We start from the raw sequence: 12501 nt of genomic DNA, 5'->3' as shown, positions 1-12501 counted from the left end.
ACACTTTCATTATATCATTCTACCATATTACAAATACTGTATACTCCCCTACAGTACCTATAATTACTATACACATTACTATACAATGTTTTACCAGTGAAACATCAAGTAAGTCAGAGGAAACAAAATAGATGTGGAAGAGTCACAATCATAGGATAAAACTCTGGGGTACTCTGCAAGTACACAGTGAGGTGCTGCAGTACAAACATCCCAGTTGCAACTCGGAAGGGCGGTTAGTAAGGAAACCTAATCAGCCAGTCCAGTGCCCGGTTCATGATGCTAATGAGGATTCAATGAGGATCCTAATGGTTGACCATGTGAAAAGTGGAGAAGACATCAGGGAGCACTGCCCTCAATTGTACTACAATCTTAAATACCATATAAGCTTGAATTACATAATTCCACCATAGTATGATATGATATGATATGGCATTTATAACACGCCTATACACAAGTGTTTCGAATACTTTATACTCCCCCCTACATAACCTAAAATTACTATACACATAATATAGTTTATGTTGCCAGTGGCCAGATTCTTGGGGGCATGGCCACCATGCAGGGCGGAAATGGATTGCGCTTACCCAACACTTGGAGGGGGGAGTCATTGCAGTCAGGACTTAGGACTGATGTGGGGGGACCCTTCTGCGACCCTCCCAGGCCCGGGCAGGGCAAGACAGGGGACCTTGATCAGTGGGCCAACTCTCGCCTGCTGGCTCACTGGTTGGCTCAATGTGAGAGGGGCCAGCCAATCACTGGTGTTGCAAAAGCTGGTCCGAGGACTCCCCTCATGTGTGCAGACATCCATAGAAAAGCTGCTTGGGATGGCCAGAAATATACACCACCATACTACACTTTTGGAAGAGGAAAGAGAAGGACACGGCAGACAATGCCATTAAGGCAGAGGCAAAATTGGTGCAAATTAAACTAGCAAAAATATCCCTGGAAGGGGCTGCACTTACCAACATTATCCCAGGACAGCTCGAAGATGCACCCCGTCAGCAAAGGGGGGCTGCCACTGGTAGGAGTGTATCCACAGCAAGGAAGATTACAGCAGAGCGAGGGTATCCCACACAGCAAGTATCAGCAACAGGGCAGAGGATACTCACAGAGAAGGATATGTTGCATCGGGATCCAGATTTGTAGGACCAGGTTTCATATGTGGGCAGAGGGGACGCTATGTACTAATGTGTCCACACAGACAGCAGCAGCAGTATAGTCAAGGGAGGGGGGGGGGGGACACAAGTAAATGTTCAGCCCATGCAGCCTCAGTTGCAGCCCACTCCAACCATAGATGCCACCACAGCAAGTGCAGGCTGCCTTCACACAGACAATGCAACCTCTAGGGCCCGCAGGTGCCCTAACACCACAGGCAAACACACAGCAGCAGACGACAGTACCACAGAACACGTTACAGGCTCGAGCACAAACATACAGTTAGGGTGACAAGACATTGCTAGCACAAAATACAGTGCCACATTAAATAGAAGTGACAGGTCTTCGAGGCAATCCATTTCCAGCACAAAGGCCTAAATACCAAATAGGCCAACCCACAGAAGACATGTGTGCCCAATCCTTTCAGTAACTGAAGACCTTGATGAGGAACCCGAGGTAACAGTGAAGATTGGAAACGGACACACCCTTCAGGCTGTCAGTACTGAGAAATGTCTTTCAGTACATTACTGTACTGCGCAATTGGGTCTGTGTGTTTTCTGGCCCTAGTCATCCACTAAGGATTTTTTGGTAACGGGACAATGTGCCTAGCAATAGACTGGTGGTACTCGAAGCTTTTTCAGGTATTTATGTAACTTTTTACCAAGCCATACTGTGCTTACCGCATTTGGCACATGACTGTGGCTAGTGGCATCATGGCCGTGGCACAAGGTATTTTGTCAATTCCTTTGACCATTTTGTCTCCTGGCCTTCGTGACCCGGGACTTCCTTATTTGGGCATGCAGTTGCCCATGAAAGCCACTTCTTTCACCGACTACTGCAGGTCACTTGTGTGGGTACCCAGGAAGTGGGTTTGGACTGTCATGTCCCAATCCATACTACTGGTGACAGGATGTCTGGTGTGCATGAGAACATGAGGACACTGCTCCCCGATTGGACCAAAGCTGGCGTGTATGAGTGAGGCAGATCTTCTCATTGGCCGTCCGGGTTCAAGCTCTTGCCTGACTTGTGGATATGAGGAGGGGTCCTGAATGCAGACCTGCAGATGAACAACAGTTGTAAATCGACATGTAGACATAGCCAAGTATCCGGAAGGGTTGAGCAAAACAAAGTACTGTCCTGAAAAGCGCTAAAGAAGGTTGGCACCCTGAGCCCGCAGTTGTCCCGTTAGAGCCCTGCTTTGCGCTCGATCTCAGAAGACCAGCAAATGTGCTTCAGTTGCCCAGCAAAAGAGCCTGTTCGGATGGGTTCCTGGGCCATCCAGTGGGCTGTCCAGCTCGGACCTTGCCACCCACGCAGGACTGTCACTGCATCGAGTTTTGCCTTTAAACTTTGGGGAATCCTAGATTGCACTGCAAAGCACATTTGCACCGGATTTCCTCATCCCAGCTGCTTTGGGCCGTGAAAGAAAAGGTTCCGTCCGATTTAGAGAGTTGGGTGGCTCTGTGTGGCAGTGAGTCGCTAAAGGAGGTTTTTCTGTGTTTCTTTTAGTGCCCGGAGACCAGCTGTATTGGTGTTTTTTTTCTTCTGCAACCCAGACGAGAGCTACAGCTCCTGTTGCAAACCAGACCCGTCATCTACACCCGCAGCGCCTATGCACTTTAAAGCCAAACCGAGGCTGGGAAATCGAACCTCTGACAACTCCATCCAGACATGCCAAGTTTGACCAAAACTGAGCAAAGGGCAGCAAGTACTGAAACCACTTACCGATGGCCCCTTGTTCATCCATTGCATTTAACGCACCTAGGATCCCTTGTGGTGGTCTCTGGCTTGGGTAGCAAGCGCTTCGTAAAGCCCTCCTAAAGTTGGGAATAGCTTTGTTCATCACAGCAGATACTGACTCTTGTAACCTGTTTCCACCCTTCAGAATCCTGTCCCTAACTTTGCCAGCTCCTTAGAAAGGTACTTTGTAACTTGCATTCATCGTAGGGTTTGACTTATAAAGTTAGGGTTTTGTCTTTCTGAAGATTGTCTATGCTATAAAGATTGCCTGTCCTTTTCCCTTACAGGTATTGGTGGCGTTTAGAACTTTATTGTATTTATTTATTTATTTATTGAATATTTAGAAGGCGCACTATACAGCAAAAAGGTATTTCCAGGCGACACAAGGCAAAAAACGGGGGCAACGGAGATAAACAATAATAACGGTCGTACTAGGCATTGTGATATTCGGATCATGCAAGTGCAGTAACAAGAAGTGCAGGGTAGGAGAGTAATGGTCAGGGGAGAGGGGCATAAAAAGATAGGGGGAGGGGAAGAAAGGGCCCAGGCAAGTGCTGGGGGGAGTTAAAGGGGACAAGTGCCAGGGTGTGCCAGGGACAGGGGGCAGACTACTAAGTGCAAGGATGGTGAGTGGACCAGACTCGGGAGGGATGCCCAACCTACCAGACTAGTCAGGGAAGGGTACTCGGAAGGCAGTGCTGGTTGGGGGAGAGGGGGTACTGGAATAGACTGGTTAAGGAGAGCCTGGTGCTCTGTATAACTCATAAGGGGCCAGGCCGCCTCTGGCTGCTGCAGGTGGGGGAATTCGCAAGGGAGGGTGAGAGGGAAGGAGGTAGAGAAGAGCAGGCTCTTGAAAAGCTTCTAGAATTTAAGGAGGTCTGGCTCATGTCTGAGAAGGGGGCAGGTAGGCCAATCCAGAGGGAGGCATCTGCCAAAGAGAGAGATCTACCCCCCCCCCCCCCAGTCTCTGCTTAGAAAAACATCTGATTTGCAGAGAGTTGGAGATAGAGGACCAAAAAGCTCTAAGTGAGGTATTTAGGGAGAGAGAGTTGGATGTAGCGGGGTCCCAGGCTCCAGAAAGCCTTGTGGATGAGTCAGCGGGTCCTGAATTTGATCCTTGCAGCCACCGACAGCCAATGGAGATATTTAAGGGCTGGAGAGATGTGGTTCCTGGGCCTGAGGCCAAGGATAAGTCTTGCAGTCCTATTCTGGATTAGTTGAAGGGGGCGAAGGGAGGAAAGAGGGAGAGTGATGAAGAGGCTGTTGCAGTGGTCCGGCCTAGAAAGAACAGACATTAAGTTTCTAAGGAAAGGAAAGGAGGCCTGTGTTGAGGAGAAGCTGAAAGTGGGCCTTCTTGGCAAGGTCCGTGATCTGAGGGGAGAAGGCGAGGGAGGAGTAAAAGATGACACCAAGGTTTTTAGCCTCACAAGATGGTGAGGGGAGGGAACCCAATGAGGGCAATAAGAGTCGGAGGGAAGGAGGAAGGAGGGGTCCGAATGAGAAGTCTTACTGGCATTAAGACAGATGTCATTAGCTGTACACCATGCCTGAAAGTCAAGGATGAGAGAAAGAAGAGGAGTTAGTGGAGGGAAGCTTGAAGGAGAACTGTGTCTCATCAGCATATCACTGGAAATGAGGAAAGGAGGATATCAAGTCAGCCAGAGGGGAAAGGTAGATGTTGAAGAGCCAAGGTGATAGGATAGGGCCCTGACGGACGCCACTGGTAGAGAGTGAGATGGAGGAGAGGAGAGGGCCCGGTTGCACCTGGGAAGGTCAATTAGATAGGAAGGAGGTCACAAAATCCAGTGCCAGGTCTGTGATACCAAGTGCATCATGAAGCCGCTTTATTAGGGTGGCATGATTGCCTGTGTCAAAAGCACAGGAGAAATTAAGAAGGATGAGACTAGAAGGAGAGTTGGAGCCAAGGTTTGTAAGCAAGTCTTCAAGGGTGTTCAGGAGAGCAGTTTGTGCTTCTGGAAGTTCTGAAACCAAACTGGTGGTCGTGGAGACAGCCAACAGATTGCATATGGTGGGTCAGTTGGGAGATGGCCAACTTCTCCAAGAGTTTGCCCAGGAAGGGGTTAGTGGAGATAGGGCGGTAGTTAGCCAGGTAGGAGGGGTCAGCAGACAGCTTTTTTTAGGAGAGGGTGCACAAGGGAGTGCATAAGGGATAGTGGGAAGGAGCCAGTGGCAAAGCAGTGGTTACAGAAATCAGCCAAGGCAGTAGCGAGAGAAAATGTTGTCCTTGGTAGTTCTGGAGGAGGGGAGCACCTGTTTGGAGGAGACTTTCATAGAACAGACAACTTTAGAGAAGTCATATGGTGCTATGGGCGAGAAGGAGGAGAGTATGGGGGATGGAAGGGCGGCCAAGGGAGGCCTGAGAGCAGTCGGGGTAGAGGAGAGTGAGGACAGGATGTCCTGGGTTTTGGTTGTGAAATGGGAGGCCAGTGCAGTACAGACGGCGTGGGATGGAAGAGAAGTGAAAACTGCAGTAGGATTGGCAAGTTCCTTACAGATTTTGAACAGTTCGGCCATATTGTTGGTGGACCCAGAGATGCAAGCTTGGATATGGGCCCTCTTCTTGGAGTGGATGGAGAGATTGTGTTGCCTTTGGAGCTGGCGACAGGCCAGTTTATCAGTGGATGTCAGGGGATGTGTCTGAAGCCTGCCACTTCTGTTCAGCAACACTGCACTTGCATTTCTGGGAGTCTAGGTCGGAATCATAGAGATGTTGCACTTGGAGACAGGCTTCATATGGATCCTCATGACAGGGGCAAGGTTCGCAAGGGTGTTGGAGATGGAGAGGTGAAGGTTAGCAAGGGCTTTGTCGATGGGAAAGTCCATGGCAGGGATGGGAGGGGGGGATGAAAATGGCAGCAAAAGCAGTGACTGACACTCGCTTCATCAGTCGAATGACGGAGAAGGAGACTGGTAGTGTGCGCAGAGGCGGAGTCAAGGACCTCCAGGTGAGAGGACAGCATGGTCAGACCAGGACAGGGGTGTAGTAAGAGCGTCAGGAGATGCAGAGGTCTGCTGAGCCGAGCGCATCCATGGTGTGTCTGGCTGAGTGGGTCGGACCAGAGGGAAGAATGTCACAGAGGTTGCGCAAGAGTATAGTGGCCGCATCAGCAGAGTCAAGATGAAGAAGTATCCAAGGAGGAGAAGCTTGGAGGTAGAGATCAGGGGAGAAGAGGGTAGGCCGGCCCATTCAGAGAGGGGAAACCGAGCCAGGGGGCCTGTAGATGGTGGCGAAAGTAAGAGAGAAGGTAGGAGAAACACCACGCCTGCAGACAAGGTACTTGAAGGAAGAATAGGATTGAGTGGGTAGTATGGTAGCAGGTACCCATTCGGGGAAGATCAGGGCCACTACATCTCCATACCGGTTGGGCCTGGGCTTGGAGAGGATTTTGTAGCCCTCAGGAAGAAGAGTGTCAAGATCAGTGACTGAACTGGCATTGAACCATGTCTCAATGAGGGCGAGAACGTCAAAGTTAAAGTCTTCAAAAAAGAGACAGATGTCAGAAGAGTGTTTAATGGCAGAACAAGCATTGAGAGTAGCTAATTGAAGCTGGTTGCACCCTTTCCGAGGGGGGCTACAGGGATGTGGTGGAGAAGGGGCCAGGGTGGTGGCAGAAGGAGGAATGGCAGAAGAACAAAGGAAGTTGAGAGAGAGAAGACACCAATCAAGGAGGGGGAGGTTGGGCTGATAGCCCTGGGCCAAGACATTGTGAATTCTGATAGACATTAACGATACACCTAGAGGATGGGAAGTGTGCCCAGAGTATTTCCCATCTGGTTCCACCATTAATGAGCAAAGAAGAGAAAGGGTAGAGGATGGAGGCCATATGGGGCGCGCATAGGTCTGGAGAGGGGGCGACAATGATGAGGATGTCGGTGATGGTCTGCCTGGAGGAAGCATTGACGTAGGTGTCAGTCATGGGCAGGCCTGGGTTGGAGACCAGGAGCGCCTTCTTAAATTTCTTTCCTTCCAGGCTTCGGGTGAGAGGTAGGATAGGTGAGGGAGTAGCAGTTAGAGTAGATGGGGGAGATGGAGAGCACCATGGAGGCAGGGGGGGGGGGACAGACAGAGGGACTGCACAGTGCACAAGGAGCTCACCAGGAGGCCTAGCAGCAAGATATGTGCAGACAAATGAAATGAACAATATGTCAACTGGCCAGGAGGGATGGGGTCTAGATTAGAAAAAGCAGCAGAAAGCACGACACCAGGAAGCGAGATAAGACGGCAGAGGGAATAAACCTAGATACAGCCAGCAATTGCAAGCAACACACAGATGTGAATTTCCAAAGGGAGGGAGAAAGCAAATATGAAAGCACATCCAGTAGTTTCAAAAAAACACAGATTTGACTTTCTAAATAGGGGTACATAGCCTAGCTTTTAAGCACAGCAGCCATTTCAGAAGCACACAGATTTGACTTTCCAAATGGAGGTAAAAAGCCTAGCTTTTAAGCACAGCAGCCATTACAAAAAACACACAGATTTGACTTTATTTTATTTATTTATTGCATTTATAATACGCCCAAACCCTTTGGTGGCACGGCGTAGTTAGACATCGTAACAAGAATGAACTTAGTTCCATTCGCTATGTGATACAATAGATGCAGTGTAGAATGTTAGTTTCAACAATAAAGTAGAACAAGAGTGCCGGTAAGAGCACTATAATGTAGTAAGCAGTTTACAATATACATATTTACAGAGAGTTCAGAATGCACAGGGAATGATAGATTCACAGATTGGTAACCAGTTACCATGGGAATGGTGGTTGGTAATCTAGTAGTTGTTGGTTGGTATTTAAGTACTTTCTTAACTAAAGGTAAAAATCCTAACTTTCAAACATAGCCAGTACTTTCAAAGCACATGGATTTAACTTTCTAAATAGAGGTACCAAGCCTAGCTATTTACAATGATGATCCAAACTCATGCAAGCTTATAGACCAAGACTGAAACTGGGGTGACTACCAGTACAGAAGTCACGATCAGTTATTAGTGCTGTAGTCATGCACCAATTAGCATATATGTTCTGGAGGTCTCAAAAAGTGATTGTGCAGCATATGCATGTAATAAAACAAGCATCCAAGTATACGGTCCCCAAAGTGTGGGGTCCTGGGTCATCCGTTTACACCAACATCAGTGCCCATAAAACATCAGCAAGTCAAACTTTCATCAGCATGGCTAACAAATTGGTAGATGTCACGTTATCCATGCGTTCCTTTGATATCCGCAGAGTGGGGATGTGACCCTGACAATTAGCCTTATACATTGAGCACAGACTATGCGCCGGCAGCCTTCACCGACCCATCTTGATGCAGTTTTGGAGGTTAAAGAGTGGATGTTGATCTCAAGTACGTAGTTGCCATATTTTCCACTTTAGGATTCCATTAGCCTCTTTGATCCCATCCCTGGATAAAGCCCTGGTGTTTGGTCATCCCATTCACAGAAGGTTGTGAGGCAGAAGCTGAGCAGGCCTTGAGTGTACAATAGAGGATGCACCCTCACCGAAACCACACTGTTTACATGCCGTAACAGGTCTGAAGGCAGCCCAGGCACTGCTTTCACTTACAAGGTTTGTCCTTGGGTATTGCCGTGACCTCCTGGATCCCCTCCATTAACTCACACAGACGGTTCTCCTTTATCTGACCCACAAGCCTGCTAGCCTCATGCAGGTCTTGTGGTGCTCCTTGTCGAATAAGCATTGACTCTAGTGACTGTATATATTTTACATAGTATGTTGCTTGAGTGGCTTTTACACTGTTGCTTTTCATTATTCACTTATGTTTATTCTTGGGCCTAATAAATTTTATATTTTCGGTATTCTTTTTCCACTGTGTGTGCTCATCAAAGACATCTGATCACCCTCACTCCTGAGACTTAGCCTCGACTGATAGGTTTATGTTTATCCAACCTACCGTGAATTGGTCTGGATATCTTCCCAGAAGAGTCCCCCGTTTCACTAACAAGGGTGGCCTCCTAAACTTCTGTTCACCAGAGCAGAGTTTACAAATCCATACTAACACTTACTAGTTTTCCACAAGGGTATTGCAAATCACCTAGTGTGTTCAATAGGGTTATCCAGATGGACCTAAGCGATCTGCAAATGCACAGCACAGTTGCCCAAAACATGGACAACCTCTTGGCGTGCAGCATAACAGAGGTCCAGGGCAGAAAAGATTCAGTTACACTTCTGACATTGCTAGCAGATAAAGGGTACAAGGTAGACAAGGAGAAATTCGGACAGAAAACCACCTTCTATAGTGTCATACAAGACCATTTAAGCAAATTGTGGCGTTAGTCTTCCATGACGGGGCATGGGTGGGGGGTGATCGTACACTGTAGGGCGGAAGGACTGGTAGGGTTCAAAGACGATGTAGTGAGATAAATGAATCCCAGCTGTCTCACATGTTCATGCTTAACGCGGATAGATGAGAAAAATTAACCTTTGCACATAAAGGAACATTGGCTCAATATATTTGGGGACAGATACAGGAAGCACCAAGGTGATGGGTATCCTTGTGCCGAGGAGCGGGACTGCATTGATTATGGATCAATGGTAGGCATGCAGAACCTAGGCATGCGCCCAGCTCCCTCCAGATTGTGGAGGCACACGTTCCCTCATCACCCTACACAGCCCTGCCCTGGTGGTGTCCCAATCAGAACATATTACAATCAAAAATCATCCTGCACTATTGAATAAAGATGTACACACTAAAAGCATTGAGCAGGGGAGTGAAACCAGCCTGATCCGTGAACTTGAAGAGAAGTCACAGGGACAGATATTATTGGTCCCAAAATCATCGGATAGACTGCTATTCCACTGGAGTGTAGACTGTATAAAAAAGCCTTGACTTTCTTTGCATCCCTCTTGCTTCCAGGTGTCCAATCGGTGCCCAACTCAAAATGACTGCAGATTACAAGGTATGAAGTACTACAATTGCCTAATTCAACAGAGAAAGGACTAAACACTGAGGGAAGAACTGAGTGTGGTTAGATTAGTTGCCCCACAGAATACATACATTTTGGATGTATTAACAGCAATGGAGGGCATCATCTGTAAGAAGATCCGAAGCAGCTGCTGCACTTCTGTGCTTGCAAATGATGCAGCATACTGAACTTTGACTGAAGCTGTTGAAGAGTTGCCCACGCTCCATGAGACTATGACGAGGGAAACTAGCATAGTAAGATCCGACAACTGGCTTGATAGTTTATTCATCTGGGATCCCATGTGGTTGACAAATATTTTTAAAATAACGGTCCCAATTCTCGCTCTGATATTCATCACCTTCTGTGCAGGTCAATTAGGATTAAGACTTTGGAGGGGAAGCACGGGGAAATATGATGCCCCTGAATGTTGACAGGCTGGGGAAAAAAGAAACGAATACATTATAAAAATATTTTAAAAATATACAAGTCACACTGTGTACGACACACGCAAACAAACACAAATGCCTGAATATGGTCCACCGGGAAAGCTCACTATGCCACCCTTGGATATGGAAAACTATGACGCCTTTTGGGTAGACTGTTTAGCTGATGGGAAAGAGTGTATAATGGGCTGCTCGTCGGAGGAGTATGAGGCCCCAAGGGAGAGTTTGTATAGCATAACAAGGGTATGGATACCAAAGGAAAATAGCAAAGAGCTGATGGCCCAAAATGTGTTGATCGATAGATCGATTGGAAAGGGGGGGATAATCTTGGAAAGGTCCAGATTCAACGCTGCCAAGGACGGCACACGGACCAGCTGCTCAAGTACGTGGTGTTGTCAAGAGTGACGTGGGTGGTGGACATTGGGGGTAGACGCATCAATAACCACAGCGCTGCTTGCATAACGTAACAGAAGCAGGCGCAGCACAAGAAGTCCCCTAGTGAAACAAGATGAGGGCCGGGTGCTTTGGGCACAGTATGAGGTACTTGTAAAAATCCAAGGTGCCCCTGCCCCTTATTAGCCCTGTTGTCTCCCTCTCCCTCACGCACCCTTTTCCTGATTGACGGGCCCTCCCGCCTCCTACTCCCGCCCACCGCGTCCCATTGGTCCTTTGAATCCCAGTAGTGGAAGTGTATCGTCTCACGTGCCTGCGCCAGCTCCTTTCGACCTTGGAGCCTGTGAGTTTGGCGCGAGGTAATTTGGGCATTTTTCAGCTGTGTGTGTAAGAATCTGGAGGTCCCCCTGCCCCTAATTAGCCCCGTTGTCTCCCTCCCTGCACCCATTTCCTGATTGCCGGGCCCTCCCGCCTCCTGCTCCCGCCCACCTCGTCCCATTGGTCCTGACAAAGAGGACTCCCATTCATTACCAATCCGCACAGGGCAGGCCTCTGACCGGCAGCCCATCGGCTAAGGACCCAAGGCAAAGGACGGCTTCTTCAGTGACAGCACCAGGGTGTATCTGCAGGTATCCACAGGAGAAGCAAGAAGCCAACAATAAGTAAGTGTGGCAAGGGCGGGGACTGAAGCAATTACTTCACACCATACTACCCTACCACCCCAAAAGCTAAACAGTCATAATCTCTTCCATCTGTAGTTTATTTGCTTATAGAACTGTACCTAATAGCATGCCCTACTTGAATTTAGAACTTAATTTCCTCTCTGTGTAAAGTTGAATTTAGAAGTGTGCCCAATGGCCCCTTGGTGAAATTTGAATTTAGAACTGTGCCCAATAGCCTCTCTGTGAAAGTTGAATTTAGAACTGTCCTCAACAGCCTCTCTGTGAAAGTTGAATTTAGAAGTTGCCCAATAGTCTCTCTGTGAAAGTGGAATTTGGAAGTGTGCCCAATAGCCTCACTGTGAAAGTTGAAATTAGAAGTGTGCCCAATAGCCTCACTGTGAAAGTTGAAATTAGAAGTGTGACCAATAGCCTCTCGGTGTAAGCGGAATTTAGAAGTTTGCCCAATAGCCTCTCTGTGAAAGTGGAATTTAGAAGTGTGCCCAATAGCCTCACTGTGAAAGTTGAATTTAGAAGTGTCCCCCATAACCTCTCTGTGCAAAACTGAAGTTAGAAGTGTGCCCAATAGCCTCTCTCTGCTAAACTGAATTTAGAAGTGTGTCCAATAGCCTCTAGAATTCAGAAGTTTGCCTAACATCAAGTAAAGTTGATTTTAGAATTGTCCCTAATAGGCTCTCTGTGCAAACCTAACCTTAGAATTGTGCCCAATAGCCTCTTGGTATAAAGTTGAATTTAGAACTGCGCCCAATAGCGTGCCTAGTTGAACTGACCAGTATCCCTAATAACCTCTATGTACAAAGTTAATTTTAGAATTATGCCTAATAGCCTCTCTATGTAAAGTTGAATTGCAAAGTGGGCCTAATAGCATGCCCTAGTTGAACTGACTAGTGTCCCTAATAGTCCCTCTGTGCATAGTTCAATCAGTACCTAATAGCGTACCCTGGTGAATTTGAATTGTGCCCAATAACCTCTCTGTTCAAGACCTGAATTTAGAAGTACGCCTAAATATCCCCTCTGTACAAAGTGGGTTTAGAAGTGTCCCTAATATCCTCTCCGAGTAAAGCCGTAGATCTACAATTAGAAACTCCTAGACTACACTTAAAAGCCCACCTAAAAGCATACCTGTAGCGTTGCTACAGTCAGTTTCTCCCTA

The 12501-nt window shown here is 47.7% G+C and overlaps 1 protein-coding gene across 9 annotated transcripts in view; it reads right to left on the bottom strand.

Moving 5' to 3' along the window:
* TMCC1 (transmembrane and coiled-coil domain family 1) overlaps positions 1-12501 on the bottom strand; it is a 987752-nt gene that overhangs the window by 891318 nt on the left and 83933 nt on the right. For 2 of the 9 annotated variants that reach the window (XM_069643431.1, XM_069643437.1), the window contains one exon: positions 9925-10267. The exons of the other annotated variants lie outside the window; for them this stretch is intronic. The gene's annotated coding sequence lies outside the window, so the exon portion shown is untranslated. The remainder of the gene's footprint in view (positions 1-9924; positions 10268-12501) is intronic. 9 annotated transcript variants of the gene reach the window in all.

The sequence above is a fragment of the Ambystoma mexicanum genome, chromosome 2p, assembly GCF_040938575.1.
Source record: "Ambystoma mexicanum isolate Mex_15411 chromosome 2p, UKY_AmexF1_1, whole genome shotgun sequence".
Lineage (NCBI taxonomy): Eukaryota > Metazoa > Chordata > Amphibia > Caudata > Ambystomatidae > Ambystoma > Ambystoma mexicanum.
This window is presented reverse-complemented; position numbering and strand designations above follow the sequence as displayed.